The 21972-nt window shown below is 48.5% G+C and overlaps 1 protein-coding gene across 3 annotated transcripts in view; it reads right to left on the bottom strand.

Moving 5' to 3' along the window:
* Positions 1-21972, bottom strand: part of KALRN (kalirin RhoGEF kinase) — a 593373-nt gene that overhangs the window by 403777 nt on the left and 167624 nt on the right. The window lies entirely within an intron of this gene.

Genomic DNA, 21972 nt, shown 5'->3' on the forward strand with positions numbered 1-21972 from the left:
GGTGCCCTATGGGCAGTTAGGTTGTGTGTCTGGAGGTCAGGAGAGAAGCATCAAGGCTGTGAAAACTCGCACCTAAGTATAAAAGTCACCTTCTGAAGGCAAACGTGCATGATTTGGAGATGATTTTCCCTTTTGAATGACCCAGATCACTTCTGGATACCTATACAGATAATAGAGGACAAAGTATCATTCTTTACTTGCAAGTGGCAGTGGATGACTCGGGCTGGGGGCTCCTGGAGAGGCTGGGTCCGTATCTGCTGTGTGCACCATCCTGGGTCTGCTAACCATGGCCAGCCCCACACTGTAGACACTAGGCAGGGCTTTTGTTTCTTAAATATTATTATTAAGGCCCTGTCTGAGTTGCTCAGTTGGCTGGAGCATCGTCACATACACCAAAAGGTTGTGGCTTTGATTCTGGTTAGAGCACACACCTCGGTTGCAGGTTCGATCCCCAGTCAGGGTACATACAGGAGGCAGCCAATGGATGATTCTTTCACATCAATATCTTCCTCACTCCCTCTCTCTCTCTCCCTTCCTCTCTCTAAAAAATCAGTAAAAGCATACCCTTGGGTGAGGATGAAACACAAAAATTATTACGAAGGACCAGAGGGAAAAGAAAACAAGTGCCCCAGGATTTGGAAGAATCTCATTCTTTAACCTTTGATCACAAATTTCTGCCTCTCAACCCCATTTTAAAATAATGTCTCATCTCTTTTCCTTATTGACAAAATAATCAATAGAGTACATGAAAATCTAAAGCGCCTGAAGTTCTTGCAATTTGTGACAAAAAGAGCTCACTCCACAAACATTTTTGGCTAAACCCTTGGCCAAGAAGTTCCCTTCCCTGTATTTTCTGTTAAACGCTATTTAAAAATGCAAATAAGCAGAAGAGTAATAGGCTAGTTTCAGAATGATTCGATGGCCCACGCCAGGTCTCTGCTGGACTGCAGAGCAAGGGGAGCTGAACACAGGCCGGAGTAGAAAGCACTGAGAAACGTGAGTTAAAAGACACACCAGACAGCAAGTACTAGAGGAACTTTGCACTTCTTTGAATGGGCTCCTCACAGCATGGGGTCTGAGCACATGCCATTCCACGCCGGACTCTGCATTCCCCTTGGAGCAGAGGAGCTGCTCTCTGGCGGCTGGGCCTTCTGGGGAAGTTCAGCTGTGCTGGAGGCAGCATTCCAAAGAGCTGGCACACATCTCAGGCCCAGAGAAAAAGACCTGCTCTGAGGACCAGATGGTACCATGTGATATCAGGAACTAGGCTCCCTCCAACATGGCTATTTGCTAAGGGACCATCTCAAGTCTGCTCTGGGCCTGAATCTGTTGCCTAATGGTAAATAATCCTCACCCTTGCATGCCTGGCTGGCTCCCTGTGAGGGTCATTTTTATTTCTGTTGCATTCAGTGGAACTGCCTGCATAGAGGACATATGTACATGTGCATATATGATGTGTGTGTGTGCATGTGCACGTGTACGTATGTGTGTGCACTCATGTGCATGTGTGCAGTCAAGTTGGATGAAGACTAGGCTGGTTCCAAGCTTGGATCTGTCACTAATTACCCATAAGACTATGGGCATGTCTCTTCACTTCTGGACTTCTCATTTGCAATGAGTAAGTAGTTCTTAGAACGGAGGTAAGCGTTCTGGTTGACCATTAGCACCATTTGGAAACTTACAGAATGTATTTTTTTCCATTCAGAATAAAAACAGTTGTATTGAGTCTCCTGGATCAGAACGCATATTCATCACTACACCTGACGTTTTTAAGGCTTTGAGATAAAAGCACGTCAATGAGAAAACGGACCTTCATTGATAGCCAGAGAAAGGCGGCTTCTTCACCTCAGCCCTGACCTTGTCTGGTGCATTAGAGTTTAGAATGGCCGTCTGCACACTTCATGTCACTGCCTTCATCAGCCCACTTCACAGATGGGAAGCGGGCAGAGAAGTGAAGCAGGGTCTAGAGTCCACCCAACGCACATTCACTGAGAGCCTGCTGAGCCAGGCTCTGGGGACACTGCCCTACCTCCTCCACTCTGGGCTGCGGGGGGCAGTTAGTTACCCCTCACTCGGCAGCCACCTGGACACTGGGGGGCTGCAGCTGAAGTAAGGTGCTGTCCCTCACATGAAGTCAGTCACTCTCCAACACCCAGCCTCCTCGTCTCTCCTCACCCCTGCCCCATCAGTGCCTGGGACAGCTGATTCAAACAGCCCCACTCCTCTCAATGAACATGAGTGGGTGAGTGGATGAATGAATGAATGAATGAATGAATGAATGAATGAATATGCAAGCTGGCCACAGGCTCTCCAGTTGCTGATCTCTAGACAAACTGACCCTTTCTAAACTCCCTTCCAGCTAGAACAGTTTAGGATTTGATCTATTTGAATTGGGCTCTCTGGAAGACACTTGAATAAGATTGACCCAAAGATCTAAAGAAAAACTAATCTCTATAGTGGTTTCAAACATTTTGATCTTTTTTTTTTTTTTTTTTTTGAGAAGCTACAAATGGTAGGTTCAACGAAATGTAATATAACAAATTCCTCTAAGAGAAGGTTCATGTCTAAATAATGAAATTTTATCTCTTTGTTTGGAAACCAACATAGTTTTGTCTAGTTAAGAAGATGGATGTTACATATAAGCTACTTGGGTGTTTGTCTGTTTGTTTTTTATTTTTTCCTTCTTTTTCATGTTTTGCTTTTAACTAAGCTATGTAATTTTATATGCTAAAATTCAGTGAAAATATAAAAATCTGATTCTTACTATGTAACAAATGATCAAATAATCTATTTAAATGCAAATTAGGAAACTAACAAGGAACCTTTTCCCCCTTTTCTTTTAAAGATGGAGATAGCTAAAAGGTCATTATTGTTCTGTTCTCTTTTTAGTAAAGCATAAACTATTTCATAGAGCAAAGATATTAAATAAGAATCTTGGGCTTATTGTCCTCATTTGCCAAATTTGGCAACTTAGACTTTTAATTGTCAAGCCACCTCACCACCGACCGTTGGTATTTTCTACTGTCTGTAATTATAGATTATACTGATTTTTAAATTGCTCATATTCAGCTTTGATGAGTTAAGAGGGCATAAGACAATCCAATGGATTTTCTTTGCCCAAATATGGACATTCCAACACTCCGTGTCCCCGAGCCCTGCGTTTGCACTGCAGTGACCTATCCATAAAGCCTGCATCCTGGAGTACTAACAACCTCCTCGAGGAGAAGGTTGCTGCATCTGGAACCTTGAGGCAGTCAATGCCACAAGAGGATTCTGAGCTGGAGTGCAAAGAACAGAGGCTTCACAGAGGACACCTCGGTTCCAGTGAAGATTCTGCTGTGTAAACTTTGACGTGTGAGGTTATTGGTCTGAACCTCAGTTTCCTTATCTGTCAAACAGGGATGGCAATTTACACTATTTCCACCTTAGCGGAGTAGTAGTGAGATTCGAACAAGACAATGGCTCCACCTTTAAGGGCTGCATACCCGGCAGATCTTAAAATCCACCGAGTGAGCATATTCTACAAAACATATTTCCCCAATATTTTCATTTAGAGCACAGAACAGATGAAAGGTGTGGATTTAGAGTTGCAGTAGGTTCACCCTGCTGCAGGTGTCCATGGGCTGACGGGACTCACACCTGCAGCTCGAACACGAACACATCCATAGCCCAACACTCTCGGAGGCGCAGCCCCAGAACAAACACAGGGTGCTGCACAGAACAGGGCACCCACGCGTCTTCCCACTGCCTCCACCTCGACATGCACGCAGGGGCTGTGCGGGTACCCTTGCCCACACAGGGCTCAGAGACCCACACGCTCTCTCAGCGCTTTGCCTGAGGGCACTGATGCCCTCCTGCCCTCCCTGAGCGGCCTGCCCAGGGTCTCACTCCTTCCTGCCTTGCTTCCAAACTCTCCCTTCCCCATCCTCTCTGACACACCCCAACTCTTTCACTATTAGACACTCAATCCCTTTGGCTCTCATCACTCAGGAGACATTACTATTAAAATTCATTATACCTGCAACCCTTCCCAGAATTAGTTTATCCTCTTACAGAAATAGCTCAGTAAGGAAGCAAGGTCCTTTGTGAGCATAACACAGGGATAAGATCCTAAAACGGGGTGACGGAGGAGTCCTAGACAGAAGGAGAGAGACCCTACAATGAGAAGTAGGTGGGAAACAGAAGCAGATTTCCCCATTTTACAACTCTGCTTCCACATGCATCCTAACCGACCCTGGGCATGTGCTCTTGTGCAAAACGGGCAACACACAGACTCCGTGTGTGTTCTGACCCGGGACCCTTACGCCCCTTCCACCCTGATTTTCAATTATCCACTCTCCTGGTTTTCCAAAGTGAGGTAAAGAGAGGAAAATATAAATGACCCCCCAAAACGCAAACCTAGTTTCCAGGTTCTGGAATTCTTGCCTGAAGGGAATTTGACACCTTGCCTCCAGTATTTTGCAAGGCGTGAAGGCCAAGGGAACTCAGGGTTCCGAGGGAACAACTTTCCACTGGTTTCTGTAGATAGAGAAGTGGTTGGGATTTGTGCCCAATAGACTGTAGTTGTCAATACCTATCGATTGAGAGAGGTAAGATTCTCTGGGCTCTGCCTGTTTTCCTTTAGGATTGTGGCATGCCAGCTGGCATATGTTAGTATATTGTACAAAAGAGAAGCTATTTTTTATCTTTCACCATAAACCCAGATGCTCCAGGAGGATGGCTCAGCCCGGTTACCTGGGAGACCTCATCACGTAGCCTCAGGAATCAGCCAGGTCACCAAACAATTTCACACGCCAGGCTGTGATCTGACCTGTAGATATGCTACGGATCCCCAACCACATTTTTTACTCTCCCCCATACTCAAATTCCCGAATCTCAGATCTAACATCCTAGTATGTTGCTCACATCTAGGACTGTCCTGGTTTCTCTTTAAACATGTAAATGTCCCACTGTGAGCCAGGGATTAACAAAACCATTTCCCCTTCTGCATGATAGTCTGATCTTCAGTTAACATCCCAGTTCTGTTTTCCTGGAGACAGATAAAGATAATGTGTGTCAACACAGTACTAAACATGCCTATGGTAAACACAAACTCCAAGTGGTCGTCTGTATCTGACTGGAAGGACTAACAATAAACTATAAATACCAGTGGGACACCATACCTTGGGCTTCCCCAAGTGGGGTGACTCCTGTAGCTGGCATGTTCATTGCGGGGACCCTGGAAGCTGTGCCAATTCAATTGTTACAAAAGATACTGGCTCCCGTGGGACACAGACTTTTTAAATCGTAGCAGCTTCTGCCCTCCATGGATCTAGTTTGCTTGCACCTGAGCTGGACTGCACAAGGATGGTCCTGCTGGTATGGTTCCCATCTCATGTCATCCTGAGTAGATCCATGCCTAAGGTGGCCCATGGCAGTCCGTAAGTCAGAGCACTTGGTGGAGTCTAAGAAGACACCCTGGTAGGCGATGCATCCGTATTTCAGAGCCAAACTGTATGTGCAACTGTGTCTCTCCTTATCTTCCTTTTCTCTGTCCTCGATTTTTCTCAATAGCAGCAGTCAGGATAATGGTAACGACAATAATAGTAACAGTAACTCACATTTGTTGAGTGCTCACTATGTGCCAGGCATTGTTCTAGCACCTTACATATGTTAACTCATTTAATCGTCTTAATGACCTCACAGTTATCTCCCTAAAACTAACCCCCAATATTATCATCTCCATTTACAGATTGAGAAACTAAAGCACAGAGAGGTTAATGAACTTGCCCAATGCCACACTGCTAAGAAGTGGCAGAGCTGAGATTCAAACCCAGGAGGCCTCGTTCCAGTGTGAATGCTCTTAACCCTGTTGGTCCACCTTCTAATGTGCTCCGCGCTTCATTCCGTCTATCCTTCGCATCACCACCAAATTTTCAGAAGCGTGCTCTGCCCCTGCTGCCTTTGTTTTCTCTCCATCCACTTTCTCCTTACCCTGTGATGGGTCCTACCTTAAATACTTCCTTAAGTCTGCAACCACAACGAAAACCCATCATCTTCTCCTTTCTGAGTTCTTCATTCAGCCACTTCTTCCCTTCGACCAGATGTGGCCCTTCCTGGAATTCTACCCTCTCTCTGGCCTTTGAACAAGGTCATTTTCAAGGCCATCTGGCTGCAGACGTGAGGCGCTTTCCCCTCCTGCGTTCACAGGTCTACCCCTGCACTAAACTCTCAGGAGAACCAGCACTTCCTTGACACACCATGTCTGGTCTCAGTGTGACAAAAACAACCAGAACACTCTGGTTTCACAATCCTCCAGTCCTCCACTGGTTTACCCAAACTCACTTCCATTTCTCGTGTTGATTTCTCGCAGCTTCTTTTCCCCTTCCCCCACACCCTGACGGTCACAGCCTCGAGACTTGGCCATCAGTCCTCTGCCCTTTATTCACTAGGCTCTGTCCATTTGAAAATCCACCCCGGCTCACAACTTCAACAACATAAATAGTGTTTCCTATTTCATGTGCCTGGCCCTGTGTCAAGTACCTCTGTGGATTATCTCACGTCGTCCTTATCATGCTACAGAAAAGTATTGTTAATTCTATTGCAAACATGCTGAAAACTCAGTACAAAGAGGGGAAGTAAATTGCCGAAGATCACACAGCTTGTAAGTGATGGAGATAAGTTTAGAATCTAGTGTCCATCTGAACCTTAATCCCATATAATTTCCTCTCTTCCAGGGTGTCCTCTCACCTTCACTTGCAGATAACTGACAAGAGTAAATACGTGCCAGGCTCTGCACAACGAGATTCACACACACTCTCTCAAGCCTCCAAACAGCCCGATCAGGTAGTAGAGACCGTCACCACCACCTTTTTGTAAGTAAAGAAACAAATTCAAAGAGATTAAACAACTTGGCCAAGCTCACATAATGAAAACTCAAATGGCATATTGAAAACTCCTATCTAGGTCTGTATAACTCCAACGTCCATGCTTTTAAACCAATATTAAATCGTCTCCCAACTACACACCTAAATTTCAGGCTATTCTCAGTCACATGGTGCCTATGGAATCAATGTGAATATTCCCTGATGTTCCTGAACAGAGCATCTCCAACTGCTATGTCTTTTCCATGAAAATATTACTTTCTCCTGACTTCCCACATCTTCACCCCATTCGTTCTTCCTTTCCTCAAACCACTCTGAAATATACCCTTTACTTTCCATTGCTGCTGTCACTCACCACTAAACCTCCTGCCTAGATTATTGCAATCAGTTCCTTAGTGGTCTCCCTAACTCCATTTTCTCCCTTATACCAAGCCATCTGCCCCCATCAAGTCCTCTGCACTAGTATCTAGTACACAGCTTTTACTATATCATTCCCTCAGTCACAAATTTTTGTGAGATAGATAGATAGATAGATCACACAAAATTATTGCTGCTATCATCTGCAATGCACAATTCAATCTCCTTATTCTGATGTTCAAGGTGCCCCCTTCCGCCCCGACTAGTCCAAATCTGCCTTTCCCTATAATTTCACACCACTGTCCTACACCAAGCATCCTTTCCAGCCATATTCTATTCACTGCCATGCAAACACATCATACCATACTCATTGCCACCCCCATTTTTATGCTCACATCTTCACCCCCCATAAAATTCTGCATACCCACATATCCAAATTATCCCCACCTTTCAAAATACAAGTCTCGCCTCCACTTCATGCCTTCTTTGACCAACTGAGCCCATACTGATTTCTCTTTCCTCCAAACTTACTACTCCAGTGTCTACCACAGTATTTCACAAGCCTTCATTCAGCACTATCTGAAATGTTTTCTTAAAAATATATAGCTTCCTAGGCCCTTCCCTTGAGATTTTGACCCAGTAGGTGCACTCCAGGTGATTCTGACGCACTTGCATTTTAATTTAAATGGTGCATGTGGAGATTTATGCTCTGATTAACACTGGATAGCTGTATCAGATGTAGTCCACCTATAAACTAGTCGAAAGCAATGGTAAACAACCAACATAGCCCAACAATCCTTCAAGGAAGGAAGCACACATTAAGCCCCATATTCACACTGGATTTCTCCTTGAGGGTATTTTCCAAAGTGTGGAGCAAGAATATAGGAGCTGCAAAGAAAGCAGAAGTCTTGATGGGTGTGAAAAAACAGAGATTAGAGTTCTGAGCTGGTAAAGTGGTTGGAATTTCAGTGATAGGATAGGAAGGAGCCTAAAAAAACCTTCATTAAAATTTCCTTCAGGTCCTTGGCCAAATCCTAAGCTTTGCATATGTAAGGCACAACTCCAGAATATCTAGCAGAGAACAGCTGTGGGAGGTGAAGGATATTGAGAGCTAAACAGAAATCACAGAGGTTACACAGTGCTGGGGAAATAATAGAAAGTCTTAGTGTAAGGAGACTTTGGCACACATTCTTGGCATCGACTTGGGACCCCAGAAATACCAAGCTGTAGGAGTAAAAACCACACCCTAAGAAAAAGGACTATACCTTATGATTAATGAAAAGATGGGATTAGATCTGCCACAGCAAAGACTAAACCAAGGCTCAACTTGATCAAGATCTATCTGTAATTTAACTGCATCCCAGAACAATGTTTAACAGTATTTAGAGAAAGATAACCTAATCAAGAGTCTATACAAAAGAATGTCATTTACAATATCCAGTGTACAATATAAATTTCTATATATATGAAGAAGCAGAGAAAGGTGATTGCTAATCATAAAACAAAATAGTCAATACAAATAGACCCAGAGATGATCAGGCTATGAATTAGCAGATAAGACTTTCAAAATAACCATGATTAACATCTTTAAAAAATAGGAGGGAAAGGAACAAAATGGATGAGAAGATGAACACTGCAACAAAGTCTAGTTTTTTGTTTCTTGTAGCCAGAAGCATCCTCATATAACTAGTGTCATGTTCATGATGCATAGCATAATATTTTATTCACTTATTGAGTACCCATTGTATTCCAGGCATTGAATTAGAAACTGATGATAAAAGATCAAGCTCAAAGTCTATTGAGGGAGACAAATGTATTCAATAGTCTGTCAATTTCAAGTGTGAAAAGTATATACTATGAGTTGATAGCAGAGGAGCACTTGGTACAATCTGGTAGAGGCAGAGGTAGGGAAAAGCATGGATAGCTTCCAGAAGGTGGCAATAGGTGAACAATACTCGAAAGAAACAGGACTTGGGTGAAGAAGGGGTAGATGAGAAGGGCATCTTAATGAGAGAAAATAGCTTGAGCAAAGGCCTGGAGACGTATAACAACATGGAATCAAGAGGAGGTATAGAAAGCTCTCGAGCATGAAGGGAGTAGTGAAAAGGGATGGTGGGTGACAAGGGGGTGCCAGGTTACAAAGGAGCAAAGGTTGAAAGGCAGAAGAACTGGGCCTTTATTCAGCTACAGTGGGATGGCACTGAAGGGCAGTGACATGTCAATTTACTTTTAACCCTGAACTGGATGTCTACACTGAGGCTGCCAGATAGACAAACATTTATCTTGTTGCAAAGGGGAGTCCAAGCCAGCCCTGATCTCACAAACAAAATCAACTACCACATTACAGACTTCTCACCAACTAGGGTTCTCCACCTCCATCTACCCCACCTCCCTTACTCCTTTTTCTCACACACCCTTCAATGCCTCGGTCAAAGAAGATAAAGAAAGAGATAACACATGAAAGGTACCCAGCACAGTGTATGACACACAGTAGATGCTGAACGATGCGATTCCTTTCCATGCCAGGATAAGCTGACAGTCACAAAAAGTAGCTGCTTTCTGATTAGAGAAACCCAGGCTGCAAAACTTCAGGCTAAAGTCACACTGTCCTTGAAAATGAGTGGCTGCTCAGCTCTGCCTGAAGAAGGACATGCTTAAGTTAAACCTAAAAGGCCTCCCTCCTTGCTCTTGCCCTCCTCATGCTAAGTGATGTAATGAAAAGTCTCACCAAATCCATTACTAATGTAAATATTTTCAGACTTCAAGTAAGGGGTTTTTTGTTTGTTTGCTTTTACATTTCCAGCCTGTTCGCTGGATGGGCTGAATCCCCTGCAGCACTGGCAATGCACCCAGTATCCCACTGTGGGGAAGAAATGGTCATCCAGGAGCCAGCAAGTCAAGCAGACGAGAAACAGGACCAACCAAGCCAGGAGTCAGAGCCCCAGGATATTGACTCCATGGGGCCGAATTCCTTCCATCTGACCCACAGATGCCGATAACATATTTTCAGGAACAGAGTGAGGGAATGTGCTTCACTCACTTCCCAAAATGTGGAATTGAAGAGGTCAAGCCCTACTTAATTCAAGCTAAGAAAATAGTGCCCAACTTTATCCCATAGCTAAATTTAGGCATAAACTGAGATCTGGTCCTTGGCAAGTTAATTTAGATGAGCTAATGCTTGTTCCTGGCATACAGGATGCTCTCAATAAATGGTGACTATTATTGTTACTGCAAAAATGGAGTGTCTGCTATGTGTTCGCATCCAGCCCTCCCACGCATCCTAAAACTGGCGGTGCCGATCACTTGCACATCTGGGAAAAAATTTTCACATGGGCTAAGGAGGGGGCGGTCCTCCTTCAGGAGTCCCTCTCTGGGAGAAGGGGGCAGGTGCTGGGCTAGGAGGGGTCTGTACTGAACGGGCTTGACCTGAAGCTCCCATCTCCCAGCAGCAGCTTCAGCAATGGGGCCCAGGCAGGTGAGGGCCCAGGCAGGTGAGGGCCCAGGCAGGAGTGCGGTGCAGGCACATGCAGGAGGAGGTGCTGGGTCAAGCTTCCAGCTCCCAGACCCCAGCTGGCAGAGCAGACCCTGCAGGAGCTCAAGGAGGACTTTTGGAAAAAAGAGCTCAATCCCTTTTCAAAACCCTCCTATTTTTTGAAAACAAAACCCTCCATTTCTTATTCAGAAGACTAAGGTGAATTCCTGTGTGTGGATAGTGTCATCGTCCCTAAGAGAAGGACAGGTGTGCAGTAACCAGGTAACTCACGGTAACGTTTCTAGTACCCTTCTCCACCAACTCTCTCACTTTTCTGGGTCTTAAAAGAAATTACGCTCTGAGGGTAATTCAGTGATCCATCCTCCTTCCAAAATGTCTGTGATTTTCTTCCTGTCCTATCCTACTGTCACCATCTTACAAGGCCTGTGGCCACCTGAGATCTCCTTTTGCCGACGTCCAGTGGGCGGGTCACCTGGTCCATTTTCCTCCCATCACTGTCTCCGGGTTTGCCCCTCTCTTTCCGCTCCCAGTGCCGCCTCATCGGCTCACACTCAGGCTGGTTTAAAAGGACCAGGACTGGAGCCCCTGCCCCCAGCTCTCTCCCTTGCAGGATGAAGTGTGCTAACAGCCCGGTTAAGCGAGAGCCTCTGGGCAGTGCCCTGGGAACCACCACTGGGCAGTAGGTGGTGCTCTTGTGCCAGCTGAGAGCGCTCAGAGAAGTTCCTCCGCCGCAGCCTCCTGAGCACGGGCGGTTGTTTGGCACTGACTGTGTGCCCTGGGGAACAGAGTTGTCTAAGACACTGGCCCCGACCCCCAGGAATCTGTAATGTAATTGGGGAAATGAGGCCTTTGAGCATAAATGTATCATCATGAGATAACATGAGATGGACTGGAACAGGGTCCATTTGAGCGGGGTGGTTAAGGGCTACATGAAAATACCCAGAGCAGAGAAAAACAACTCCCAACAGGGAGGCGCGGGGACAGGAGCACCTGAGCTGGACATTCAGCTGGGGTAGGCTTTCAGTGGGCAGCATGGGAGGGAGGGCGGTGTAAACGAAAGGACGAGCAGGTGGGACAGGGCCAGGCTGTCCTGAAGACGGGAGCTGAACGCCCACGGCCAGGCTCACTCTCCATCCTCGGTCCCACTGGTAGCACCTCCTCTTGGCACTCATGACAAGGGTCAGCTCCCCCAGAAAACCTCCTAGGGCAGGACAAGGGCCACTGTGAGGTAGGACCAGTCAGTCCCCCTGACCTGTGTGGAGAAAACTGAGTATCACGTTTTCCTCCATACCATGAGAGGGCATGTTTTTTCTCATCACATCAGCAGGGCCTTTCTTACACTGGAAGAGGGTCTCTAAGGAGGGGCTGGAATGAGCCATAGGGCAAGAAGGTGAGGTTTCTTGGTGGGCATGGAATGGGGGGGGGGAGGGGGAAGAACCCTTCTGAGATTCAAGTAGAGGCAGATTTCCTCCAAAAGAATAAACGTTCCTTTGCGTGTTTTACCACGAGTTTCCTGACTCTCCCCAAGATAAGACCATGAAACTTCGGCTCTGCTTGGGAGGGTCATGGGACACGGGGATGGCACTGGAATGAGACTTCCCCCTGGGGAACAGTGACCACTACTGACCCGGGCACCCCTAACTCAGGGCACCCGACACCTGTCAACTGCACACTTGCATCCTGGAAGTCTCTCTGCACACCCGAGGTCCTCTTGCGCTCACCCCGGACGGCGCCTCTCTCTGTTTGGAGGACAGATTGTAATTCTCTGGGTGGACACATCTTGGAGTTCCAGACCAGCTAACTTGAGCTCCGGGGAACGAGTGCACCTACACACAAAATCATCTTCTCACTTGTGAACGCGGGGTCAAGAAATGCAGACCTTTCCCCATCCCTTCTACTATTTGAAGAACTCGTCGCAGGAAGGCCATGTTGAAGGGATGAGTCCACGTGAAATGAAAATAGGCCAGAAGGAATGACGGGGGTTCACCTGGAGCAGAGAACACCGGGAAGGTCAGTGGGGACTGTCTGTGAGCCACTGGAAGGCTGCCCTGGGGGTGAAGGGAGGGACTAGTTCCGGGGGACCCCAGAGGGCAGAGCTGGGACCAGTGGAAGCTCCGGGAAGGCAGATTCGGGGCTGGTGGGAGAACGGCGCTGTGACAGGTGCCTCCCAAAGCCGGGCTTCCTCAGCCCCAGAAAGGCTCATCGGCCGAGAGTGCGTGTCGGTGAGGGAGGCGGAAGGGAGCGCCGCCCTGGGCTGAGGCTTAGACCCTCTGACTGACGCACACATTCCAGTATTCTCAGATGCTCCTGGCAGGGCCTGATCCATTCATCAGAATCCAGCTTTCATCATCGCCCCTGGGAGGAGTGTGAGCATTTCTGACCCTCTGCTGTGACTCCTGGTAATCGGCATGACATGGACTGTGCCCTCCTGCACTCCTCCCCGCAGAACCTGAGCTCCAGTCACACAGGACAGTGGGTGTTCCCAGAGCCCAGCCTGTACTTTGAGGCTGTCAAGCTTCTCCTGCACCCCAACTTCGGCTGAGCGCTTCCCATTCGTGTTGTTCCTACAGCAGTGACGGTGCCTCATGAGCGTCCCCTCTGCAGCAGCTGCCTGTTCTCCAGAGCCCTGTGCCCAGCGTGGGGAGGCCTGACTCGGGCTCATCTTCCAGTTGCCTGGCCCCACAAAGTAGCCAGCACTCGTTGAACTGGTTCATCTTCAGCGGCAACGTTCTAAGAGCTTGCCAACCTGGTCACATGCTTCCATGTCCCTTTCCTTCTACCAGCAGCAGACCTTGTACCTCACACTCAATGACAGGGTCCTTCTCAAGGTCCCTTCCTGGTGTCTCCAGGCCCCAGGTTCCTACCTCACTTCACACTTTGCTGCCGCGTGCTGCCCACTGTCTGCTCAGCAGCCTTGTTGTGAACAGGGTGTACTCGTCACCCCCTCCCCAGGCCATGCATGCCTCGCTTCCACCCCTGATCCCATCTCTGAGACCCAGCTCAAATCTGTCTCCTACCAGGCTCCGGGCATACTAGATGCTTTATATACGTTTTTAAAAATTCCATACACAATCCTAAGGCATGTATTAAAATCTACATTCACAGATAAAGAAACTGCTCAGAGAAGGTGAACTGGCCACCGATGGCCTGCCAGCTCCGCAGGGGCTCAGCTGGGATTCAAACCCAGGTCTCCGTGTTTGCAAAGCCAGCGTTCTTTCCACAAGCTCATCTGGTTCTCTCTGCCCCCATGAAAGGACCGAAGCACACTTGGAGCTCCTCCTTAGCTCCACCCAAGGAAGGAAGCCGCTCAGCCAAAGGGAAGCTAAGCAACCAGTTCCGAGAGAGTGGGTGCGTGAAAAGGGTGCGTGAGTACCGCAGGAGGGGGGCCAAGTCAAGGGGAAGGGAGGTCCCAGTGAGAAGGGAATAGAAGGGGTGCAGTGGGTAGAACAGAAGGTGAAGGGAAGGAAGGTAAAGGGGTTCTTCAAAGTAAAATGCCTGGAAAGGAACCCTGAGAAAGCTCCCTCCCCCAGAGACTCATGTGTTTTTTTCTGTCTTTAATTCTTCAAAAAGGAGCTTAAGACATTTCCTCCACTTCCTCTACTGGGGCAGAGCCGGCAGTCTTTCGATCTTCTTGGACTGACTCCACTCTCTCCCCCCATCCACACCAGTTCCCCCAAACCTCACTCCTGCTGAGTAAGGAACAGAGACCTTGATATCTAAGTGGGGTCTAACCCCTGGAGTGGTTACTATTTCTAAGTCATCTTTTTCTTGCGAGGTATCAGAATCACATCAGTGCTGAACATGATTTCACCACCCTCTTCCCCATCCAGTGCCAGGGTGGGGAGGCATGGTCCCCAGCACCTAGCTGAGGACCTGACAGATAGTAGATGCTCAATATCTGTTGACAAACGAATGTTTCCCAGTTACTTCCCTGTGCCTCAAACAACTTCTATCACTGATCAGGACCTACCTCTCCTAGCTCACCTAAATTACTATAGATAGAATCCATGTGACAACCTGGATTCTGGAAAATACCGTTAATATAGTGTCCACGTTCTCAGCTCCAAGGGCTGACCATGGGGTATGGTGTTCTGTGGGGTTCATTCATAAGTAGAGGCCACATATGCAGGCAATTCACATACAACAATTCAGGCCTTGGCCCCTTGCAGCCCTCGTGAGAGACCTGGGAGGGAGCCAAGCCTCCGATGCCTGGCGTTCCCTCCTCCGGCTGCGCCCACACCCACACCCCTGGTGCAGGCCTGGGTACCTCAGCAGACGGTGGGGCTGGAAATGCGGGCGAGGGAGAAAGAAGACGGAGAGAGGATGTAAGGAGGAGAAAAACAGCTTTGGGAGAAAACACACTTGCAGACTGCAGAACATTGTGACTTGGATTATTTTTGGAATCTAATGTTTCTAATGTTCAAGGGGAGGAAATGAGAAAAAGTAAGCAGAGATTCCCAGGATCAGCAGGCTGGAAATAATACAGGACACTGTGTCCTGTGTCGGAGTGGAATACAGACACACTTCCTCGCCCTGAGCCCAGTCAGCGGGGTGGAGGTGGCGTGTTTTGGGTTCCAGTAGGAGGGAGGGCAGCACTGAGAGGGCACTGGAGCCTTTCTCAAAAAAAAAAGCAGGAAATTACAAACCTACCATAAAGACCTTGCCCTTCTGGCTGCTCCCTAAGGTCACAGCTTTTTGAAGCCTCACTCCCAACACCAAGGGCTCAGGCAACTGAGTCACAGAGACCTGTTGGCGCCCCCTGGAGGCCTGTTTGGTGCCTGCCCTTTTACCACAGCAACAGCCAGGACACAGGTCAGAGGACTTTCACCCTCCAATCCTCCCAACCCCCCCAGCCACCTCCTAGGTTGCTGGTATGTGTGTTCTTTCTCCTGCAGGGCGAGGTCGGGGTGGTGGTGGTGGTGTGTATGTGTGTGTGTTTGGGGGGGTTGGGGAGCAGCTTCAAAGCGGAGGGCTTACCTTCCACGCTGCCTACCTGTCTCTATCCCAGGTACACCTTCCAGACACCAGGTCTCACTTTCCCATCTGTCACACAATACTCACACTCACACCTGCCACACAAAGTAGATGGGAGACCAAATGACCCACCATGATGGATGACTTTGGGTGGGTCCTGCTTCTGGGTCAAAGTTTTCTACGTAAAAGGAAGGGTTGGACCAGAAAATCTCTTAAGGTCAGGGTATGAGAACACTTTAAAAACCGACATTCAAAAAAATACTATGCATTATAATGACTACAATGGCACTTCAGTTTGACAAATGGCCGTGGAGTCAAGCTCACCGCGGGCTTGGGAGGCGTGAGGGTGGGAGCTGTAGTGAAGAGAAGAGGCGGCGGCAGTGGACCAGGGACCAGCAGGAAGGACAGGCAGTGCAGTTTCTCCCCAGCTGGCCCCCTGGTTCTGGTCATCCCACGCAGGATGAGACTCTGGGTCCTACTTTGGGCCCTAGGGAGTGATCAGAACTGTTTATGCCTCAGAGGGAGAGGGTAGGAAACAGCAGTGAATAGTTTGCCCAGTAACGGGGTGTCCTGGGGATGTCCTGAATGGCTAATGTGATTAACAGGACATACAAGCAGCAAAACAATAAGCATGTAACCCTCAGCACTGTGCCCTGCTGCCTACCCCGATGCCCTTCACCCAGTGGGCCCCGTAAATATTTTCGCATGGTAAGTGCCATGAGAGTGACACTTTGTTTGCATAGACCTCCACTAAGATCAAAATGCATAGATGTATTTCTTGGATGGACTGTAGGAAGTGTTTCTGGCCCCAAGTTTGCAGGAGAATAAGACAAATATACTCTTAGCTATAATGCAAAGCAGAAGGTGAAAGTGTCTCGGAAGTTTCAAAAATGTATGGAAACTTGCCCACTCTACTTCATACCCTGAAAGGTGCAGAGGAGGTAAGCTGTGATCCATCTGACCCTGCGTGAGTTGGTCATATCTATTTATATAGCCTAAGTACACAACCACCACCACCACCAACAACACACACTCACAAATAGAAACAAAAATAACCAACTCAGTAAGGTTGAAAATGTAAAGGAGCTGGCAATTGGAAGGTCAGAGTTATAATCATTTGTAGGTCATCAACAACCACATGTTCTTTCATTCTCTCAGCCCAGGGTCCAGCCTGCAGCCACAGCGGAACACATCACTCAGGAGAGAACCATGGGAAAATCTGCTGCATTCCTCTTGGTTGGCCAGTACTTACGGAGCATCCCTGAAACTGAGGATAGAGCAGTGGTTCTCAAGAGTGTAGGGCCATCAAGTGCACAGGGAAGGGCAACCACATCCCCCTGGGGAGAATCAATTTCCTCGGTGGCTGCTTCAAGGACAGATATTGTTTTTCTAGAGACCTTCCCCAGCAGCATTTCCCCCAAACCTGACCCATCAAATATGACCCCAATTTCATCTGGGTGCTCCTCTCTGTCTCATCCAGGGGCACCAACAAGCTGGTGACCTTTGGGGGCCCACATGAACCTATGTCATGATTGCCAGTTCTTGATTTTGTTCCATTAGGGATCACTGAAAAGTATTCGGAGCAGGTTCATTTGGAAGATAGCATCAGGGACACTCTGCATGGTCTCGGCCGGCGCTGGTGACTGGAACTATCATGCCTGACATAGTGCAGGGAGAAGGAAGGGCAGCCGATGCCTAGGGGGCAGCCATGCTGGGCTGGCCATGATGCTGGGCACTTCCGCACACAGCATCCCATTCAGTTCTCCTAACAACCCTTGGCAGCAACTTGGACCTTTACTTTTTTTTTTAAGCAGGAAAATAATTCAACAGATTTTGATTCTATTTGCTGAGAAAAGTTTCTTATTTTCCAACATCACCAAGGTGACAATCCTGAGAGAAAAGAACCTCCTCTAGATGTACAGAGAGAATGAGCGGCAAAAAGGCAAAAACTGTTTTAGAATCGTTGCCCTATAAAGGGGCTTAGGTACCCTTTAGTGCAGCAAGTCTCCAAGGAGGAGGAACGGCAGGCACATTTGGGGTGGGTGGGGGCCTTTATCAAAGTGCCCTGGAGATGCTGATCTGTCCCCTTCCAAGAGTATTCTCTACCACCATGGCCGCTGTCACCACTAATGATCACACACACACCCTGCCACCCCACTTCTCCCGTGGAAGATGTCACGAAGAGAGAGTACTACAGGTGAGAAGAGCACGTGTGGGGGCAGAAGAAAAGCTAAAAGTCGCTGAGATAGCCCAAATTCTTCATCTGTGTGTTTTGGGGAATATAATTGGAGGTCACAGGTCAAAATGTACCTAAGGTCTCCCAACTGGTAAGTGACACCCCAGGACAGCTGCGAACCCCCACTCACACAGCTCCATTTCAGCATGAACATGGCACCCACAGGGGAACAGAATTTCATACAAGTATGAATATGCAGGAAGGCATTTAAAATTAGGTTCGCCCTAGCCGCTTTGGCTCAGTGGTTAGAGTGGTGGCCCATGGACCAGAGAGTCCCGGGTCCGGTTCCCGCTAAGACCACTTACCTTGGTTGCAGTTTGTCCCCGGCCCTGGTTGGGGTCATGTGGGTGGCAACCAGTCAATATATCTCTCTCATGTCGATGTTTCTCTCTCTTCCTCCCTCTCCCGCTCCATCTGAAGATAAATGCAAAAAAAAAGTCCTCGGGTGAGGATAAAATTAGGTTCTTCAAAGGGAGCCTTCCCATAGGCAGTGTGGTGAGGCCCGTCTCCCCTAAGCAAATGAGAGGTCCTCATCTGGGCAGATGCCTTGGTCAGAGAGGGGGTGGGCACCTAAATACCCTCCCCAGCATGGTGATAAAGGTCTTGTGGACCTGCCCAAATACAGGACTGCACATGAAACAAACACAGCGTGCTGTATCAACCAATAGTAAGTACACTCCCAGTCCTGGAAGCCCCTCTGGGTAGCTTTGCCCATGCTTTCGGGGATTCTCCCACAGGAAGTGGGACCATGCTTGTTTCTGGACCGGCTTTGGGCAAGCCTAGAGCTTGTCTTCTGGGTAGACACCAATATCATCTTTTTTATTCAGAAGCAAAGTAGACAAAGGTTTCTCCATCAGTTAAGTCTGGTTGTGAACTGGAGCCCTTCTAAGCCTTTCTCCTCCCCGATAAAGCCTGGACGCTGCCGGCCTTCCCCAGATCAGAAGGCAAGTGGTACGGCAGCTTCAGCATCTTCTTTTTTTTTTTTTTTTTTTTGCATTTCTCATCAGATAGAGTGGGAGGGAGAGAGGAAGAGAGAGAGAGAAACATCGATGTGAGAGAGACAAATCGAGTGATTGCCACCCACACAACCCCAACTGGGGCCGGGGACAAACTGCAACCGAGTTACATGCCCTTAGCGGGAACTGAACCGGGACTCTCTGGTCCGCAGGCCGACGCTCTGACTGCTGAGCCAAACCAGCCAGGGCAGCATCTTCTGATACTTATCACTGGCATCAGCACACAGATGGGCATAGTGAGGTCACATGGCTGTCATCAGGATGACAAGGCTGGGTTCCCTACAGTGCATGGAGGGTAGACTTTTCTATATCAGGGTCTCTTCCAGTTGTACTGTTCTAAGCTGTCCTAGGCACCCAGGAAAGGGGAGGGGCCTAAGGAGGATCCACCCCTGAGTAGCACTCACCCTTCCATTTTCCAAGGGGACATCTACAACGAGTGTACTTAATGGGCCTTGATACCACAAACGGCCCCTAATGGGAAAGAGGCCTCCCTTCTCTCTGGGAATGGGATGTGATTACAGGGCAGACACCTTCATCACACAGGTTCCACCGCAGCTGAGGGGCTGGCTGTGCAACCAGGCTGCAAAGAGAGCCGTAATCTGCGCCTGCTAATGAGGAGCAGCCCGGCCTGTGTTCTGTGAACACAGTGGAGGACAGGCCCATTAGTCACAGACCGAGGGCAAGGGCCGAGGCAGTGGTGTTCATCTTCCAGCAAGACGCATCGAGTGCTACTTGCATTACCTCTGAATTACATAGCTCTCCCGCAAATTGCTCAGTAAGGCATTCCTGTCATTCCTGAGCTGCAATATACCCTATTCTCCCCAAACTCCCCAATCACAGAGCCTGTGCCTAGGACAGCGGGGTGCACACAGCAGACATAAATGATAATAAGTAGGAGTTTATGACAGCTTATGGCTCCAGGGCAAAAATTCTGGCCTACTGGTCCTTATCCAAGTGCCTTGTTTGGGGCTCATGACAGCTGCTCAACAGAAGTTTATGAAATAAACGGGAACCCTGCTTTATGAATTATCTGTGAAACAGAGCCCTCCTCCCGCAATGCTTCACTGGGAGAGACAATGACACCCTCTCCACCACCCCCAAGATGAGGAATGCAGGGAGTCATCACAGAGGTCAGGGGAAGGTGATGAGAGGTGGCTTCACTCTCCAAAGCCAGCTGGTAAATGGGCGCACCACCTACTCTTTAGCCCTGGGAAACAAGCTGCCACCCCACAGGGCCAGAGGGGAGACTGCATCCACCCCTTAACCAAAATAGAAGCTGGGTGAGCACCAGACTCCTCCGGTTGCCAAAAGCTTCCCAGATCTGGAATCAGCCTCCGACGAGCCTCCCACCAGAGGGGAGGCTCATGGCTCACGCAGTAACTATTTCCTCACGCCTTGTTTAGACGGGGATCGCGTCCGCACGGCCCCCACCCAAACCGCCACCCTCCTCACCCCCTTTCAGAAACACCAAATAAGTCGAGGGCCGAGGCACTTAGTTCTGCACAGATATTTTAAATTAATCTCGAAGCCACTTAAAAGGACTGTTTTCCTCCCCTTCCCCACACCCTGCACATTTTCTGAGGCAGCTGGGTCAAGCCTGAGCGGCATTTCACCACTGATTCAATATCAAAATTATCCTTTTACTGCTTGTTTTGTTTTTGATATTCTCTCTCCGCCCCCCCCACACACACACACTCACACACACACACTCACACTTCTTTTTTTTTTTTTTTATCCTCACCCGAGGACACTTTTCCATTTTTTGTACAGATAGAGTGGGAGGGAGAGGAAGATAGAGAGAGAGAGAGAGACATCGACGTGAAAGGGACACATCGAGTGGCTGCCACCCGCATGACCCAACCAGGGCCGGGGACAAACTGCAACCGAGGTACGTGCCCTTAGCGGGAACCGAACCCGGGTCTCTCCGGACCGCAGGCCGATGCTCTAACCGCTGAGCCAAACCGGCCAGGGCTCACACTTCTTTTTAAGGCTGAGCACACCATGGTATATAGAACCTAAACTTAGCATATTGGATTCAGGGGTCATCTACTTGGATGGGGGAAAAACATGCCTTTATTTTCCCTAACCTCTAACTGAAATACAGCATTCTCTTCCATTATGAATGTAGCAATGAACGACATTCCCGTTCGCAATCCCTGTACCTCTGACAGCAATAGAAACATACACATTTTCATAGCACATCAGGGTTGGCTGCCCTCAGATAGCACGTGTGCTCGTTGCTACTTCAGAATCATGGTAGTTGAGAGATGTCAAGTCGAGTTTGTTATGTAACATGTGCCTAAGGAAGCACATATGTTAGTTATTTTTTAAACTTGTAAACTATAAATCTTATTCTGAGAAGGGGTCCCTAGGCTTCCACAGCGCAGGATGGCTGAGCCCCTGCTGTCGAGGGAGCATCAGGAGATGGGATCTGAGACTTTCCCTGGAGCCATCAGAGCCTGGGCCGGGGGACTCGGGGACTAACAAGCAGTGCTCAGTATGAAGCAGAGGACAGCACGGTCATTGGATAAGAACTTGGGTGGGCTTTGGAGACAGACAAAATGCTGGCTCTAGTTGGCAGTGTGCTCTCGGGCAGGCCACTTCGTCTCTCTGGGCCTCCACTTCCTCAACCAGGAGAGGAATAACAATGCGCTGTGTGACCTGTGAGCAGAAACTGACAGGACGCGTGTGTGGCAGCAATGACTGCTTGGCTCCCTAGCACTCGTCTGACTCCACGGTCAGCCTTCCCTACTGGGGCCTTCTGGTGCTGAAGGTACGCTGCCGTTTGGTGAGAGAGGCGCCATCTGTGCCTCAGGGAGTCCTCCCCTGTCCTGTCCTTGAGCTTCCAGGATGCTGTGAAGTGCCTCAGGCTCTAAAATACATCTCGGCAGACCTGAGTCCCCTCCTCCCCCGCCCCTGGATCACTGACATGGTCACCTAGGCCAGGCTGCAAAGCAGATTCCCTGCCCCAGAGAAGAGACCCCAAGTAGAAAGGAGCTATTCCAGACTTTTCTAACACTGGTCACAGGAGCC

This window comes from Molossus molossus, unplaced genomic scaffold, assembly GCF_014108415.1.
Source record: "Molossus molossus isolate mMolMol1 unplaced genomic scaffold, mMolMol1.p scaffold_m16_p_5, whole genome shotgun sequence".
Classification (NCBI taxonomy): Eukaryota; Metazoa; Chordata; class Mammalia; order Chiroptera; family Molossidae; genus Molossus; species Molossus molossus.